The sequence below is a fragment of the Barbus barbus genome (assembly GCF_936440315.1).
Source record: "Barbus barbus genome assembly, chromosome: 4".
Lineage (NCBI taxonomy): Eukaryota > Metazoa > Chordata > Actinopteri > Cypriniformes > Cyprinidae > Barbus > Barbus barbus.
In genome coordinates, this window is record NC_136732.1 from 22,517,679 (window position 1) to 22,537,341 (window position 19,663).

Genomic DNA, 19,663 nt, shown 5'->3' on the forward strand with positions numbered 1-19,663 from the left:
TCAGCAAACTTTTCCAGAGCTGTGTCCACTCCCTGCTACACATAATTCAGTGTTCATAGAAAAAGTCTTCTTTGAAATGAAAGGTGATCAAAGATCTTTTAACATTCACACTGACTATTTGCATTTTTGGATACCCTAAAACCCTTAAAGCAGAAGTATGATACCACTGAATGCTGATCTGTGCAAAATAAAGATGCCATTGCTGAGTGGTACGCTTATCTGGAAGTGCATTTGCCCTTAGGCAATACTTCATGATATCATTTTTTCCCCCTTCACAATCACACTTATTGTGTAAAAACTAATGCATGCTGAGCCCAAAACCACTGGTGCAATAGACCTTTTCTCAAGTATCTGCACTAAAACACCGCAGGGAACGTAGTTGGCAGCAAAGCATTAGTCACATCTCTGTCAGACTGTCTGGATCCCGAGGAGGTCTTCGGTGTGTAGACAGATTTGCTGGAACCTCTGTCAGGATAGCGTGACATTTAGAGTCCAGACACCACGTAGACTCCTCTTTTCGGTGCCTTTGTTATTTTATGATACTTATAGTCTTTGCAAGAATCAAAGAGGTTTTATTGGAATGCTAAACAGGGGGTTTACATTTACAAAGCTTTACTAAATATTTCATTTAATTGTACCCACATATACACACAGCAGAGATATCAATATTAAAGGAGTAGTTTACCCAAAAATGAAAACCTCACACTCATGTTTTTTTCAAGCCCGTTGGATTTTCTTACTTCTTTGGAACACAAAAGGAGAAATATTACTGTAGAATGTAGATTATGCCGGTCGCTGCTTGCTCGGCAGGACTGAAGATTTCAAGGTTCAAAATGGATACAAATGTATAAAGGTTTGTAATACGGTGCTTTTGCATCATTTTTGAAGCTTGAAAACTCAATTTCCCATTATTTGTGACTGCACTGTTTAAAGTTATTTGATGTATCAGATTAGTTTTCATTTTGTTCAAATTGTGCAGGTCATCTTCAGCTTGATCTCTGTTTAAATGGTTTCCCTTTTCTAATAGAAAGACTGGATACACTTTGCAGCTTGGTCTACAAATGCTGAGGAACTCAACAATAATAAGACTTTGTGTATGTTAGACTTAGACCAAAACTCTTTATGGTAAATTGTGTTAGACCTTACATTTGCCCCAAATTTTAGGTTGAGGTCAAGAGATAGTTTACCCAAAAATGAAAAGGAGATAGTTTTAAAGAGATAGTTCACCCAAAAATAAAAATTCTGTCATAATTTACTCACCCTCAAATCAAAATGTTACAAACCTGTGTGAGTTTATTTCTTCTGTTCAGCACAAAAGAAGATATTTTGAAGAATGTTAGTAAACAAACAGTTGCTGGTAGCCAATGACTTCCACAGTATGGAAAAAAGTATCATGGAAGTTAATGGCTACCGTTAACTTTTTAGTTATAGAATTTTATATTAATGATGCCATAATTTTCATTTTTGGGTGGACCATACTTATAACTAGACAGGTCTGTTTTTAATTTATTACCAACACTTATGGAGTGAATTCACTTTGATGCACTTTCATAATTTGAATGAAATCATATCCATTTCATTTTAATTATTCTGTGAGTAATAATTCACTCAATGATTCAGTCATTCAGTGTTGATCAAATTAACTTTAACTGCTACAATGAAAAAAGCTAGTGTTATATGCTATATGTCAGCATAGCATGCTTTAATACCTTTTGTTTTTACTAAATATAACACATGGGAGTATCAGTAAGCAGAGATCTTTCACCGCACACACATTAGTGACACAACACCATATTCACCATAGCCACCCACAGCCTAAGCATAAGCTCCACTCATTAGCGCAAATATAACCACAAACACTCCAACACAACAGAAACTATTTTTAATCCTGATGTAACTAAGCATGAAACACTGACAAATCTTTCCCTTCACTCAGAAAACACATACATTAGCATTTAATTTCAGTTCCAGTTCAGGGAACTAGAAATACACTGTCTAGTTTCAGTTTGAAAATTATGTATGAAAATTTTTTATAATTTCTCAAATGTAAGTGAATTGATTATAATGAAATTAAGTTGAAGTGATGTTCAAGAACTTTGTTGCTTTGGTGCATTTTAATTAAGAATACATTTTGAAACTATTTAGGAACTGAATAGTCACTTTTTAGTCACATAAAACACACAAAGTATGTCAAGTGTATATTTTCTGTACTGCTTTGCCAATTAAGCTATAATTTCTTAACCACAGCCTTCTGCCATAATGGTGGCATTTAACATCAAGCTCGTTTTGACATAATTGCAGGTGTGTGTATGTGGGAGTTGGGGGCCACAGAGTGAAGATGGGTAACATCAACAGCCACAGAATAAAGCCCCTGTAATCGACTGAGTCATATCCCCCTGCTATCAGATGACCCCTGACTTTGACCTCTGACTTTGAGCTTTGCCCTCAGGGCGGCTTGATTGAGGGCCAATAAAGGGTAAAATGTGAATTTCTGTGTTTTTAAACAGAGTGTTTTATATTTATAAGAGTTGAATGATGCAAAACACATCTATGTGATGTTCTTGTGATTTTGCTGCTGTATGCATGACCTGCTCTATGAAAGCCTGTTTCACCCTCTACTGATCCACCTCACTGCATTTCCTCCTCCGCCTGCACGAGGATAACCTTGTGTCCAGCTATTCCCTCATTTCCTTCCCAGCTTTCTTTGATTCTCTCCTCCATCACTTCTTTTTCTGTCTCTGACCTCGCTGGAGTTCTGGGTCAATTTGCATGAATGCTTTACAGTTATGCCTCAGTTTGCATACTGCTGTGCTTCATTAAGACATCAAAACATTGGATGCATGGTGCATCTGTGTTCGGTTTGTCCAAATTAGCTTCTCGAAGAACCTTTCAGAACCTTAGAGCGGTCATTTTATCTTCTGAAAAAAAGAGTGAAAACATGTCCCACTGGGAGTATTTTGGATTAGCACACGAGTCTCTGTTGAAGGGATTTCTAATGGTAATCCATGTAGAGAGGCCACATGAGGATCTCCGTTATAGATCATTTGTTTGGAAGATCAAAGGGGTCAAGAGTGCCCCATATGTTAGGTACATGCTGTGAACATGATCTTGCATGGCGTACAATCGCCCTTGGGCTCCTTTGCTTATGGAGAGCAAGTGTAGTGCAAATCCATATGGAGGGACTGGAAATCTGCATGAGATATTTTGATGTCTCTAATATCTATATGCAAGCATCCTGCTGAATAAAAACAACTTAGACCAGCAGCAGTGTTGTCCCAGGTGCTTTACTCTGGTTTTTATTGGTTAGTTGGTGATAGTTTTGCAATATCTTGTGTCCTAACTCTAAAATTAACGTGTGGCATGTGAATTTGAATCTCTGAACTGTAGATCAGGCCCTTTCTGACAGAGCATGCGGCGCAACTTCTTGTCCAGGCCCTGGTTGTTTCTAGACTGGACTACTGCAATGCTCTTCTGGCTGGTCTGCCATCAAACGCACTCAAATCTCTACAAATGATTCAGAATGCAGCGGCACGACTGATCTTCAACGAGCCCAAAAGAGCGCATGTTACACCTCTCTTCATCTCCTTGCACTGGCTACCAGTGGCAGCTCGCATCCAGTTCAAGTCACTGATGCTTGCGTACAGATCTACCACAGGCTCGGCACCCTCCTACTTCCACTCACTATTACGAACCTACATCCCCTCCAGAAGTTTGAGATCTGCTAGTGAGCGACGCCTTGTGGTACCATCACAGAGAGGCTCAAAATCACTCTCCAGAACATTCTCGTTCACCATTCCTGGCTGGTGGAATAATCTTCCCACCCCTATCCGGAACGCCGGATCTCTGGCAACCTTCAAGCAACAACTGAAAACTCATCTCTTTCGGCAGTACTTGACTTCATCCTAAACTCAAAAAAAATAAAAATTTCCCTCTATCTTTCTCTCCACCTACTAGCTTGTACTTATTTGAACAATGACTGAGACTTGGTGTTACGAGCACTTCCTCTGTCTGACTGCCTCTTCAAGATGAATCGCTTTTTGTATTCCCCAATTGTAAGTCGCTTTGGATAAAAGCGTCTGCCAAATGACTAAATGTAAAAATGTAAATGTGCATGTCACAGCGACTTGAGGTTGTGTATACATGAAGTGAATAACCACAGACCAGGGTCGTGTGCCACAGAATGGAATTTAGAATGCTTTTTAAATTCCTGGAATTGAATTGAGATAAAGGAATTCACCTGAGGAAGTTGAATTACTGTAAAATTGTCATTTTTAACTAGAATAGAAAGGTTGTCAAGACAAACTTTGATGGCTTGACAAAGCTTTTGAATCTCTGAACTGTAATTCTATACACTTCCTGTTATTCCAAGTCCAGTTCAAATTCTTTTGAAGTGTGGCCAATTCAAATCAAATTCCAACTCATGAATTAAAAGGAGTCAAACTGGCTGTGAGCTTGAAGATACACTACAACAACATTAAATGGGTTCTTTATACTATAAATTCATTTTATTTATGTATTTTACTGTACACACACACACACTGCCATTTAAAAAGTAACATTTTTAAAAACTTGAATTGCATTTCTGTTCATCAACATTAAAAATTTCGGTCACACTTTATATTAGGTGGCCTTAACTACTGTGTACTTACTTCATAAAATAAATACAATGTACTTATTGTGTTCATATTGTATTGCAAAACACTTCTGCTGCTATTGAGGTGGGATACGGGTAAGGTTAGGGGCAGGTTTGGTGGTAGGGGTAGGTTTAAGGGTGGGTTAAGTTGTAAGGGATGGGTCAACAGTGTAATTATAAATGTAATTACAGATGTAATTACATACATGTTTTTACATTGTGCTTATATTTTTTAAAATACCTATATGTACACAATATTGTATCAAATTATTAATTTAATGTAAGTACATAGTACTTAAGGCCACCTAATATAAAGTGGGACCAAAATTTCTTGAGCACCAAATCAGTATATTAGATTAATTTCTGAAGGATCATGTAACACTGAAGAGTGGAACAATGCCTGCTGAAAATTCAGCTTTGCACCACAGGAATAAATAACATTTTAAAAATATTCAAATAAAATATTTTACAAATGAAATGCAGCTGCAGCCTTGGTGAGCATAATAGATATATTTTAGTTATTTGCGCTGACCAAAAGATGATTTAAATCAGAACTGAATAAAATGAATAAAAGGTAAAAAAACACTTAACTTAGTAAACAGATGGCTGAAGTAGCTATGTAACAAATTCTAAAACAAAAAGGCTGTTTTTCAGCTGCTATTTGCAATGTGGTGTGATTATAATGGGAATGATTAAGTGCTCACGTGCAGTGAAAGCATGGCGTAACCCTCGCCATTAACTACCACTAAAATAGGAATGTTGTTCCAGGACCATCAAGGAAGTTGATCCATGAACACATTCTACTTAAAACCACAGTCACTGAAAACTTGGCTGGTGCATCAGCATGGTTTTCTGGTGAAGAGGGTTGTCCAAGGAAGTCTTGCTGGGTAAGTTAGTTAAGAAGCTTGATAGGAAAACCAGCACCCATTCTGGAAACCAACATCCAGAACACAACATATGCTGGTGACCAGCTATGCAGGTCTTTTCAGCAAAGCAGAACACAGGAACCAGACTCGAGTACCTTCTTCTGATCCAGCACAAGTCAGATAATGAATGTGATACCGAACGTCTGTCAGTGTTGGGTTTCCAAGCCAAAGGGGCCACAACCCTGATGGATGCCATATGTTACAGGTCAAAATAACAGATTTTGCCTTCAGAATTTGTGAAGATAAAGTATCGGCAAAAAAGATAGTGTCTCTTTTACTACCCATATGTCTATTGTTGTATTACCTATTCCTCAAACTAGTACAAACCAGCCTTGTTGTACTTTTCACACGTTTTAAATCCCCGATACAATCGACTGCAAGTCCTGACTGGCTGGGACTTCAAAATCCTTGCTAAATCACATTATAGGACTCATATTACCATGCAAATGACTGGCCCTCCAAGGGAAAACATGGTCTTCTCAGTCATATAGTTAATCAAGAACAGCGCAAAAATGGACTTGTGGATTAGTATTGTGTTGTGTTAAGGACACTTGAGTACCCCTCTGTAAATAAAGGTCTAATCTCCAGGAAGCCACACAACCCTCCCCCTATTCTTGACCCCCCCCCCAACACACACACACTTTTTGGGTCTTACGTACAATTACATCTGTCTGTATCTGCCTTGAGTTACAAACAAGTATGTTCACATAATTAAACTCAATGTAAACATTATACACAAAGAGCACACATATTGGAGCATGGGAACTGACTTGTGCTCTGCTATAATAATATATCAGTGAGGGGAGCTGCAACTAGTGATTATCATATACAATGGTTTGGATGCAGTCGCTGAAGTCAAGACAGCGCGGAAAATCGTTGATAAGGAAGGTCATCACCTGCTAGATGAGTTTGTTCATTCGGCCATTGACAAACAATCTGGTCACGGATGCAGCTCTGCAACGAACGAACGCTAAAGGTGCATAAGCACTCTTAAAACAAAGCTGGGATTTTAAAAAAGGAAAATGAGTAGGTGATAAAAGGTAGGATAGAGTGGGGGGGTGTGAGGGATTTCAGCTTGTGAGCTCTGTTAGACATGTGGCGCTGCTGACACTTAAGCCACTAATGGATGATTAGGAGAGAAAAGAGATCAGCCATCCTGACTCCAGGTGCCATTATTTACTCTTTCAGTAATGGCTGAAAGGGAAGGAGTGGAAGAACAGACACCTCGCCATCGAGTGTTTCTGTGTAATAAATGTTCAAATTCAAAATGGTGTCTAAATGCCGTAGACACCGATGACAATAATGATAACTCTAACTGTAAAGTTTTAACAGTCGTGCTAGTTCTATGAGAATACTGAAGTCCAAAACACAGTGATAACAACGCAGAAGCATTATATCACTGAAATCACTTTCACAATAATGTTTTTTTATGGCTAATGATTGATAAAACATTGACAGCCAATCAGAATTCAGTTTTAAGAGCTTAAGTGAGCGTTTCAAGGAGCAGATGCTAAAACTGCTGTGTGTACTTATGGCTTATAATAAACATAACGTTATCATGTTTTGGTGTAGACATTATAGTTATCATTTTTGGTGTGAATGGCCCTAAACTGTCCACAAAGTCATGAAAAGATAAAGTCATGACACATATTGTTGACTACCAAGTGCTGGCTTAAGAATTTAGCTAAACAAAGCCTTTCATGAAAACCTATTAATAATTTTGGTTAAAGTTGCTGTTTAAAATTATTTAGTTACTTGCTCCTATGCTAGTTTAATATAAAGAAACAGCTATATTGTAAGGTCAATATTATGATGCTTATTTTGAGGCTAAGTGCCAAAAGTCACTTCCAGTATACTATAAAAAAAGAAAGAAACGTTGAGCCAACTTAAAATTTGAAGGCAACCAGCTTCAGCAGATTTTTTTGAGTTTTCTCAATTTATTTTTTAGGAAAGTTTTCAACTTTTTGTTGTATAAACTTAAAACAAGAAGTTGAGAAAACTCAAAAATCTGATGGAGCTGGTTGCCTTCAAATTTTAAGTTGGCTCAGCTGTTTTTTGGGGGGGGGGGTTTTACAGTGTATACACTGTCTTCAAAGTTTCAGTGTTGATACTGTAATGTGTTGATGCGGGGGTTGCCAGGTCAGAAAAATTTCCAGCTCAACGCTTACTCAAAACTCACCCAAAAGGAAAGAAAACTAGCCCCCTTTTTCCCTTGTCCAATCAGAGTTGACAGCTGCAGGGTTTCCAATAAAGGCCTTTAAATATATGCTTTGATTTTGTTTATTGTGTGTTTTATTTTTTATAGATGAGTTTAGCTAAACATGTTTAAAAAGTCAAGTCAAATTTAGGCGATTTATTTAGCTCTTTTCACAATATACATAATTTCAAGGTAGCTTTAAAGAAAATCATGATGTTAATGTTTATTATTTATTTATACTTTTATACCTTGTAATAGCAGATTAGGGATTTAGGAGATTAAAGTTCAATGTCTATAAAAAAGTTGTAGTTTTTAAACACGTATTGTCCATTAACTTCCCCTAATTTGTTTTTAACAAATTGTAGATTGCACTCATCTTCATACATTAACTTTACATACTCCTGTTGCCAAATGCCAAACACAGTAAACCTGTCTTAAATTTTAAATGTGGGCAAAACTCACGTAATTTATGTGACATCAAGCATGCCCCTCAGACTCACTGCTGGTATACATTCCAAGTATCAACACAATTTAGGAAAAAACATATATTTACATTTTTTGTCTACAGAAAACATTTTGGTGGCTGCGATACATTATGTGAAAAAAAAAGCCCAGAGGCTCTCTAATTTCTTCCATGACTGCTTTTCAAAATAGCCCAAATGTGTAAATATGTTCTTCTCGCATGCTACTTTCATGTGTGGTGCAAAATAGGCCTCAGAAAACTAAACTCCTTTTCAGAAAACGGTGATGATTTGTTGTTATACGTTTGTAACCCGATCACCGCATTCCTTCTATTATTTCTGTGTTAAACAAATTTGGCTCCTTTTCCGGTTATAAAATTAATTTTCAAAAGAGCGAGTGTTACCCCGTAAATGCTTTGGCCCTGCAACTTAAATTTCTGATGTTCCATTTAAACCCTGAGTTGGTCGGGGTTTAAATATCTTGGGATTAATGTCACCAGATCTTTATCATCTCTCTTTTCCACCAATTATACCCCTTTGCTAGCTCAAACTAAATCTGACTCTCAAAGGTGGCACAATCTTCCCTTATCCTTAACTGGAAGAATTGACATTGTGAAAATTAATATCCTCCATAAGTTTCTATTTTTATTTCAGTGTATTCCTTTGATTTTGCCCAATAGTTTTTTTTAAACCCATTTACCAAATTGTTACTCCTTTCCTGTGGAAAGGTAAAGTGCCCAGAATTCGTAAAGTATTACTCCAAAATTGTAAACTTAGTGGTGGGCTATCTTTACCTAACTTTAAGTTCTATTTCTGGTCAGCTGATATTCATAAGATAATATATTGGTTCAATTCGTCTGATGCTCCCTGGTGTAGATTGGAGGCTAAATCATGTCTTTACATTTCTCCATTGTGAAAAAGGCCCAGCAGAGGTTGTACTTTCTTCGCCAGCTGAGGAAGTTCCACCTGCCACAGGAGCTGCTGAAACAGTTCTACTCTGCCATCATTGAATCCATCCTCTGCACTTCAACTGTCTGGTTCAGCTCAGCTACCAAATCTGAACTCAGAAGACTACAGAGGGTAGTCCGGACTGCTGAGCGAATCATTGGTACAACCCTCCCCAGTCTCCAAGAACTGTACTTATCCAGAGTGAGCAAAGGAGCTGGTAAAATCACTCTGGACCCCTCACACCCAGCATACTCCCTCTTTGAAGTGTTACTGTCTGGTCGATGCTGCAGAGCTCTGAGCACCAGAACGACCAGACACAGGAACAGTTTCTTCCCTCAGGCAATCCATCTCATGAACACTTGACACTAAACGTGGAACACACAACACTATTATACATTATTTATTCACCACACATACTTGTGCATTGGCTATTTGTATATTATTATTTTATTATCTGTGTCCTGTCCTGTTGCTGTCTTTCTGTTGCACTGTAGAGCTTCTGTCACTACAACAAATTCCTCATATGTGTAAACATACCTGGCCAATAAAGCTCATTCTCATTCTCATTTACAGGCCCTGCATACTGCCCCCTTACCTATTAATCCGTCTTTACTGATAATTTAGTGGTCTTTTTAAGTTTATCTCTGCCTCCTCCTTAATGCTATAATTTATGAATCACTAATTTCCCCCATCAGTTACTGACCCTGTTTTTCTGATGTGGCGTAACAAAGGATTAAGATATTTCAGAGACTTACTGTATATAAGGATTGTACCTTCTGTAGTTATGCGGTGTTGTCCTCTGAATTTGAACTGCCACAGTCCCACCTCTTCTGCTATTTTCAGGCCAGGCACTGATCTGTTTCTTTACTTTCTAACTTTCCTTGCTTACCACCTAAGTTGGTATGGGAGGATTTTCCTGTGATTAACACTTCTGAAAAGGCACTTATTTCCAGGACTTATTGTCAACTTATTGACTTAGAAGATTGTACTATTGTTAAAACTAAAAGTGCCTGGGAGCATGAGTTGGGTGAAGAGTTTGAGGATGACTCGTGGATGAATGCTGTTAATAGAATTCACTCAAGTTCAATATGTGCTCGACTTTCACTCATACAGTTTAAAATACTGCATAGGGTTCATTACTCCAAAGCTCTATGCGCTCCACAATTTAATAAATAGCAACCTTTTATAACATATTTTTACTCCAACTTTGCCCATTGATTAAATTTATTTGAATTTCTAAATCATCATGTTTCCCCCTCCAGACCTTTAATTTTCTTACTTTCTTTAATTTCTTTCTTTTTTGTTGTTGTTGTTGTCATAGTTTAAAAAGAAAATGTGGACTGTCTTCACTATGTCTGCTGTCTTAATAATAATGTTTGTTCTTTCCACTCAATAAAAAAAAAAAAAAAGACAAGAAAAGAAAACGAAACTATAGTTGATTTCTATAAAATGTTTAAACATTTTGGTTTTGCTGCACACTTTACATTACCACAGCAAACCTGACAGAGCAAAGATTTCTCAAACAAACAATGTAACACGAAATGAACAAATCGATGAGTGCCACTATGACTGTAGACTCATCACAAGACGTCAGACTCACTGGATCACAGGACTGCAGAGCACATGACAGAAAAGAGAATCGACAGATGTTCTAAAAATATACGTAGTCTGTTTTGAAGATGTAAAAAGAGGAAGGGTACATCAATCCGCCAATGCTGGAGGTGTTCTCACTCTTTTACGTAGAGGAAATGAATGTGAGCACAGTTCTGTATTTCATGCCTGGATAATGTTTCTTCTCACTCAATATGTATTAAATATTCTGTTTAACTTCTGTTTAGAGTGATAACTGATACAATACTATTATAAGATATAGGTTAATGCACAATCAGCTGATCCACTTTGCATCAAGGTCTTGATCACCATGTCAGGGTGTATTTTGTGATAATTACCAGCTGACTGTACATTATTCACTTCCTACTTACATTATAAATACATAAACGGACTTGAGATATTGATTTGAGTTTGAATTATTTTATGTGGCAAGAGACCGCACAATGCTAGAAGAGACTAATACAGCAAAGCTATTTAGTTGGCACAATGGTCAATTATAAAGTGTAATAAACAACCTTTATACAAAAAATATTTGACCACAGAATGCAGTGACTGACCAATCAGAATTGAGTATTATGGGATAAAAAATTTAGCAGATTTTTCTTTATTTATTGTTTGGTTGTGACAATACGTGTATGTGTCTATGGGTTAATGTTTATTAAATCTGTCAGTTAATAAAGCAAAAATATTTCACAGATAATATATTAACAGCCTGCTTAATGTAAAAGAAAATTATTTAATTTTGGAAACAAAATGTTGTCTCGTAAATCTTAATATTTGTCTCACCCTTGTGAAAAAGAAGTGCACTTAAGTATACTTTTATAAAGTGTACTTATTGCAGAAATAATATAAAGATTAAAAGATCACACATAAGTGCAAAATTAAATGTTATTTTCGATGCTTAAATACATTGTAATTGTAACTAACTTCAAATGTATCGCATTTTTAAATTATATTAAATGCAATAAGTTTTGAGTGATTTTTTTAAACCACTTAAGTGGTACTTTTTAGTACATCTTTATGTGTACTATCATAATTGTTTCTAGTGTCTTTAAAATATGGTTAAAGTGTACTACTAATGTACTAACAAGCAATTAATGTTAACTAAAATATACTTTAATGCCAGCTAATAATACACTTAAGCATGAATGAAATGTAATATTTTCGACCACCTAAATGCATGTTATTTGTAATTGAAACATCTTTCTCTTCAGGTGCAAAAATAAACACAACAACATTATTTCTAGAGGTTGCTGATATATTGAATATTACTGGTGGTTATAATATCGATACATTAAATATTACAAGATCGGATCTTTGAGTTTTTTTTAGCAGTAATGAAGTCTCATCTGTAATCATCCAAACGCGCCGCTCCTCTGTTCTTGGTTGATCAGCGAAGCTCCTTCACGTGTCGCGATCACAGAAACATGGCTCGCACTGTAAATGACAGCACTCACCTTTTACTGTCTGATAATCCGGGGCCTGATGTCTTTCAGTCATCATTAAACGGGTAAAGATTGTGTCTATGTTCTCCAAAAGTATTTAGTCTATAACGGTCAAGTTTAGATAGACACGATTAGCATTAATGTATAAGGGCTGTCGATTTAATTTGTTAATTTTAATGGGAAAATAATGGCAAAAACATTTTTTTTTTATTTTAAACATGACATTGTGTTTTTGCTCAATTTTCCAATGGAAATATTATATATAAACCCAGAGTCTAGTAACAACACACAGCAGCATCCATCCTAAATTCTATGTGATATTAGTACATTTCAATACTATTTAGGGCAGATAGGGTGGATAGTATGCACATTGATTGGGACGCAGGCAATTATTCAGTGGTCCTTTCTTCATTAGGGGAAAGGGAAGTGGTGTGTGGCCAAGTATGGTGACCCGTACTCGGAATTTGTGCTCTGCATTTAACCCATCCAAGTGTACACACAGTAGTGAACATACACCCGGAGCAGTGGCCAGCCAATGCTGCGGCGTTAAAACATACGATTCCATTGAGTTTATAAATGCAATGGCCAATCAAAGGCGTTCAGATACGTTTGGCGCTACTGGGTATGCGCACATAAATACAGCGTAATTTTAGGAGTAAGTAAGTTTAGGGCTGGGGTAGGTGTAGATGTTAATAAAACACAATCTAACAGATAGAAAATTAAATTAGAAACATCTAAACTTTTCAGAACCAGCAAGTGTACCGTGGGTCATGTGACAAGAACCAGCCAATCAGCTTCATCCTTTCCCGTAACAAACAAAATTAAAAGCTAAGTCAAGATGGAGAGACAGCTGATCATAGCTGTACTAGGATAGCCATTTTTTTAAATAAATTTAGTTGCAGAGCTACTGCAAGGGATTTTTAGTGCTGGAAATCCATTTATTCTTTGCTGAAACCGCCGCGTCTTCATGGAGAGCACAGGTCATGGTTGCTTAGCAACGGCAGACGCCACAGGAGCGCGAGCATAGAGCGCAGCTAAAGTGCTTCGGAAAGAAGGAGAAAGCCGTTTTTAGGCGCGACATGCGAATGTGGTTTTGTTTTGAAGGAGAAAAAAGCATAATGCTGGACTCGATGGAGACCAACGAGAACATTTGGCGAGTCCAATAACCAAGTCCGAGAGCAAACACCAACGAGTCCGAGACAATAGAAAAATGTCTCGAGTCCAGACTCGAGTACTACAGCCCTACACTGTATACTGTGAAGTGTAAATGCACATGAATTTTGTTCAATAAAATAAAACAAAAAAACAAAATAAAATAAAAAAAGGTGTAAAAGGTCTATGGCTTCCGGTGCACCACCGGATGTAGTGTCTGGCGCGCTTTTCGATTATTATAAGGTCATTATTAATCTCTTTATCAACAAAGATGTCTGGAGTACCTAATCATTTTAGAAGACGTCTGAGTGGGATTAGGGATCGCATAAATGCCCAACTTGACAGTTTACTCGACTCATCACCACCGGAGATGGAGAACAAAGTCTTGTAGACAAGTAGGTAAGGAACGGCGGTAAAGTTATTTTAATGTTGGGAATTTCGTGTTTAGAGCCCAAACCAACTCGATAGGCGGGCCTATAAACAAATGCCTTTTGCATAGCACAAAATGTAATTGAAAGAAAATATATTTATTAACTCATGACATATGATAATAAACTAATAGTAAAGTGTTCCGAAAAAATATATTTTTTGACATGTTTAGGTTTAGCATTTGTAGTCAATGGTTGTTTTCACTTTTATGTTTATTGCCCTTATGTGAAATTGCTATACACAGCAAAAAATCCAGAGTGAAATGAACTCTCCTGGGAGTACATGTGAGACCACACTCGAGTGTTAAATTAACACTGAAGCAGAGATAAAGTTAATGAGGTAATTAAGAGATTCATTGAGTGGTGATTGACCATTATTTAAGACACCTGATGTTAACGAGCAGAATCACCAAAGACGAAAATCACAATTTATGTGTCACCATTATAGTGGTCAGCGTTTACTTTAGTTGGGCTCTTGACCCTTACATTTTTGAAGTTAGGTTTTGTTTGGCTGCCATAACTGAGTTACAACAGAGAGACAAATAAAAAGACTTGATTTGGACTTGATTTGGACTTGAGCCTCGTTGGACTCGGTCTTGACTCGGTCTTGACTAGTCCTGGTCTTGGACTTGTCTTGGACTTGTCTTCGACTCGACAAAGCTGGGCTTGACTCCAGCTCTAATAGTGTTTACTTTGTAAAAGCTCTTCTTGCCATCTTCGCGGTCTTGCAAACTGGATGCTCAGACTTGCCGTAGATTCCTTGTTTTTTTACGGTGCAGTGTAGCCTAGTCTAATTAAAATCAAATGTATTTGAATGCAAATTAATTTAGTTTAGATCTGTTAAACTTTTGCTTGCAATTAATGCAATTAAATGTGTTTAAGTGAGAACAACATAATGATATTGAAATTGTTCTGTACACAAATGTAAAGTACAGTACTATTACATACAAATACAGTACTCTCATAAATGACACTGTATGTCAAAGATTATGTCGACATAGTGCAAGAGCTGGTGATGAACATTTCAACAATACGTTTTACTGGAGTATACTGTATAAGAAAGTGTATTTAAGTTTAGAAGGAAAATACATTTCAAGTGCATTAATGCACATAGTATATATTATAGACTAAATACATTTCAAATGCATTAACAAATGTAATTTTGAAGAACGCACTAAAGTTTAAATTAAAATCAATTGTTTTACGTGCTTTAATATATTGATAAATATATAAAAAATAAGTGCACTTATTTAAAACACAATAAAATCATAATTATGTAAAATGTATGTTTAAGTAATACTTAATTAGACATTATTATAAAGTGCATTTTTAAAAAGTGCACTTAAGTATGTTAAGACCTATTGTCATTAAAGTGTACTCTCTTTAAGTACACTTAAGTGGCCTTTAATTTGGATTAGATTATATTATGTTTATATTATAATACTTTTAATAATTGATGTATACAAAAAGTACACTTTTACTGCAATTAAGCACACTTCCTTTTCACAAGGGCAGTATAAATATTTTTGTACATAAATATAAAGCTTTTATTATTATTACAACTTAATATTTTAGGAAGGGGTCCCTTGCAAGAAGATCATCATATGTAGTTTGCATCAAAAAGTTTGAAACCTCTGTAGAAAATAATAATAGTATTGTACATTCTAACATGAAAGAGTTGCATAGCGAGGTTTTCACAAAGAAAGAAAAACTATTAAATTACATTTTAAAGATATATGGAATTATTTCTATATGTTCCAAACAATATTTTAGCCTTTCAATGCAAATGTAAAACAGGAAGCTAGATGCAATGACTTTTTCAACATAAGACACAATCTAAAATTAGCAGCATCCTCTCTGAGCACGTAGCGAAAGCATATGCGTGTCAAGCCCCCGTGAGAAAGACTCAAATGTAGTATTTATCAAAAGCTGAAATAAGAAGTGATTGACTACTCCAAATAACTCCTGAAGCACTGATGGGAAAACACCAATGAAAATTATTCTAGATAACACTCTTGTTCTTCTTTACTAAGAGGAACTCCGCCAATGACCGCCAACGTCTGTCTGTCTGAAGGGTGAGGCACTTGCAAAAGACGTTGGCAAAAACCACATCAAAACCGGAACTCTGGGTAAACCTGATGGTGGAAACCAGAGTGTGGCAGGCCAAATATGATGTGTCAGAGCTTGACTGAGCATGTGTGAGGTACATAAAGGCATGGAAATGGAAGTTCGAGCTTGTGGAGTTATTTTGGGGGAGTTCCTGAGGTGAGTACCAGGAACATACATAGATCTTCCTGGCGGTGGAAAGGGATGGGGGAGGTCAAAACAGCTGCCAGATGTGGAGGAGTCCCAGGAGCCCTGTCACCATAGGCGTAATTTACGGGTGGGACGGGTGGGACATGTCCCCACCACTTTTTACCAGGCTCGATATTGTCCCCACCACTTTTTACCAGGCTCGATATTGTCCCCACCACTTTTAAAAAGTAACTGAAAAATAGATTGCGTAAGGTATGTATTAAAGGAAAAGCACCATCTACAAATCGTCACTCTTCATAATCTAATTCATTCATTTAACAAATTTTTCCGCCTGTCAGAAGCTTTTCAACATCCTCAAAGATGAATATTAAGTCTCGTTGTGAAACTATCGCGAGATACGCGATATGCGTCATGGGATATGTAGTTTCCTTTCCCTATAATTAATTAGTCTACAGATCCTGTACCTCTTTTAAAATTTATTTGTAGTCTACAATGTTAATACTGTATTTTAGTCTTAAGGTCTCTGCACACTGAGTCCGAAATTTTCGCATGCGTTTTTTCGCATTCGCAATCTTAAAAATTCGTCACGCACAGAGACCTTGCACACTGAGTCCGATGCGTTTTAATTAATCCGTTGCGAAAGAATTCGCAAAACTATACAAAATGTCTTCAAGCAGCGAGGATGATTTTGTTGGCCTCTCTCTTTTTAAAAAAAGAAAAAGAAAAAGGAAATATTGGGTCCATCCAATCTTTAGATTGCGCAGAGATGAAGGAGAGTTCCACCTCCTTATCAAAGAGCTGCGGGATTATCCCGAGAGATTCAAAGTTTATTTCAGGATGTCAGTGCCTCAGTTTGATACTTTGCTAGCGATACTGAATCCACATATTAAAAAGAAGACCACCAATTTCCGTGAACCAATTTATCCTGAACAGAGACTGTCTGAGGTATGGATACACACACACACACACAGACACAGACACACACACCCCGAACTGCGGCATCGGAAAGGTGCGTGCCAGGCATAAAAAAAATAGGCAACAGCAGTTCTTTATATTCTGTATCTTTGTATTCCGCAATTTGTTTGTCATAAAGTGCTCTGTGCTGCAAGACGAAGTGTATTAATTTGTCTGACACCATTTTGGCTTTCGCTTGTACGGTGGCTCTAAATGGTCAAAACAACTTCTCAAAGCATCTCAAAATGCTTTATACGGATGCGAAAAACGCAAAAAATCGAACCCGATCCGATTTTTTTTGACGGACGACAATTTCGGAGGCAGTGTGCAAACGTGTTTATTTTCGTATTTATTTTTCAACGTGCGAAAATTTCGGACGAAAAATTCGGACTCAGTGTGCAATGGCCTTTACTGTGCGTGGCTGCTTCACTAAAAAGCTTCTTATATCACTTCCACACTTTCTTTTGGACATTTTGTTGATGTTTTAACATTTATGCTATAGGTAGCAACATTTACCGTTAACTAGCCTTTACATGTGGGGTGGGGGAGGAAAAAATAGAGCTTTTATAAAAACGTCATAAAAAAAAGATTCGTCAAAACAATTTAATTTATTTAATTATTTAATTAATAAAGGTAGTTTAACTATTTCAAACACAAATGAACTCTCATTCATGTTTTACACAAGGTTTTGCGTAGTTCAGGATTGGTTAAATTATTTGATTGGATGAGGAAACATTTTGTGGGCTTGTCTTGACTCTTGACGTAATGTTGATTCTTCGTTCAGCGCGTGCATTGATCACACCTACTTTTAGCAAGTTGTCCTTTTAGCAAGTTGTTCCACATTGTGAATGTTACGTTTTGCTTATTTGGATGTTTATAGACATATTTGTGAATGTGATGCATGTGTGGAAATTAAGTGCATTTCCAACTCTGAACTCAGTCCCCAAGTAAATTCGGTTATTAAATAAACAAATAGCAAAACGTTTTGTGTGGTGTCCCCACCACTTTTCAAAGCAAAGTTACGCCACTGCCTGTCACATTCTCACACACAATGCACGGCTTGTGAAGTCGCCACAGGAAGTGAGGTCAGGGTTCCTGACACCTCCTCCGAGCTGACAGAAATGTAGAGTTCAAACCAGAGTCGTCTGGACTTTTCTGAGACACATCGATCGGTTTGTCAAAGCATATGGCGTTGAAACTTCTGCATCAATACTAACTGACGGTTCATTTCCTTTACGCACATGCACATTATTTTACTATTTACAATGGCGAAATCACCTCACTCATAAACTGAAACAGGAATCACTTTGAGGTGGATGCGTCGTTATTCTTGATGACTCACTGATTTCCATACATGCTTGAGGGGCTTATCTTCGCAACAGGATGAAATGAAGCACATGGTCCTTATTAAAATGGGACTGTCTTGTATTAACAGGCTCTTGACTCCAGAAAGCGCATTTAAATGTAATGTTCAATGAGCTAAATCTCTTATGATTCATACCTGCCCTCCCTGTGTGAACACGATACAACATAGCCCCAATGACAAACAAGCCTAGACCAAACGGCACACACCTGAGGCGAAACGTGTTCATCAAGACAAAAAAGGCATGATACTAGCAGATATCAATGCATATATCAATGGCACTAAAAAGAAGCAGGATAATAAACTGTTAAACAGTTTATAGTGACTCAGCAAAGGAGGTTTACATGTACGTGCAGATGTCCAACAAGACAAATAACATGCGCCTGACCACATACAATCTCGACATTAGTGTAGTAGGTCAAAGAAACAAGATGATTTCGTGTTGAGCGTACAAAGTTTGCAGCTGAAGGCATAAGAGCCAGGATTAGGGTGCAAGTTTCCCATATAGGCCGATTTTTACAAAGCAAATACAAAAATTTAAAGAAAGAAAACGTTCTGATATCCTCAAGTTGGCTCATTAAGCCAAAAGCAACATAGATAATGTCATAAGAAACCAAGTGTAAATGCCCGCCCAAGCACATTCTCAAACCACCTCATGAAGTGCAAGACACGACTTGGCCAAATGCATCTGGTTGTTCAGGCCACATAAACATCACCCCTCCCAAACATCAGCATACGGAAGTTTGGAAGTACTGCAAAATAAACACAAGCGAGGAAAAGGGGATGAGGAACATCATCAAATGCCAACCGCCATATCATCACTCAAAATTTGCCTCATCATGGAAATTAATTGTGCGAATATAGTGTGGGAAAAATATGACTAGATTTATGTTTTGCATAGACACATTTATGTGGCAAAGTGTAACTGACAATGGACATACTCAAACAGATAGCCTACCAATCCAATCAATAGCAATCCCAAGTCTCTTGATAGGCAATTTGACCATTCCTATATGGAGATCACTCCAATAAACCATTTAAATTCTTTGTGTAAATATTACGGCTTTGCCACGATAAAAGCCATTATAAAATCCAGTGAAAAAGAAAAAGAGGAAAAACTAAGACTAAAGACTAAACAACTGAGAGGAAGTGAGGAGGTGGAACCAAAAAAAAAAAACCATCTGGACCTCATTTCTAAAGAGAGAAATTAAAATACTACCACAAATGTGGCTTTTTGATCCTAAACAGTTTAATCGAGTGGTGAAAGCATCTTTTTGCGACCGTCTGCA

The 19,663-nt window shown here is 37.1% G+C and overlaps 1 protein-coding gene across 1 annotated transcript in view; it reads left to right on the plus strand.

Moving 5' to 3' along the window:
• LOC306869044 (vascular cell adhesion protein 1-like) overlaps window positions 1–19,663 on the plus strand; it is a 709,597-nt gene that overhangs the window by 576,007 nt on the left and 113,927 nt on the right. The gene's annotated exons all lie outside the window — the stretch shown is intronic.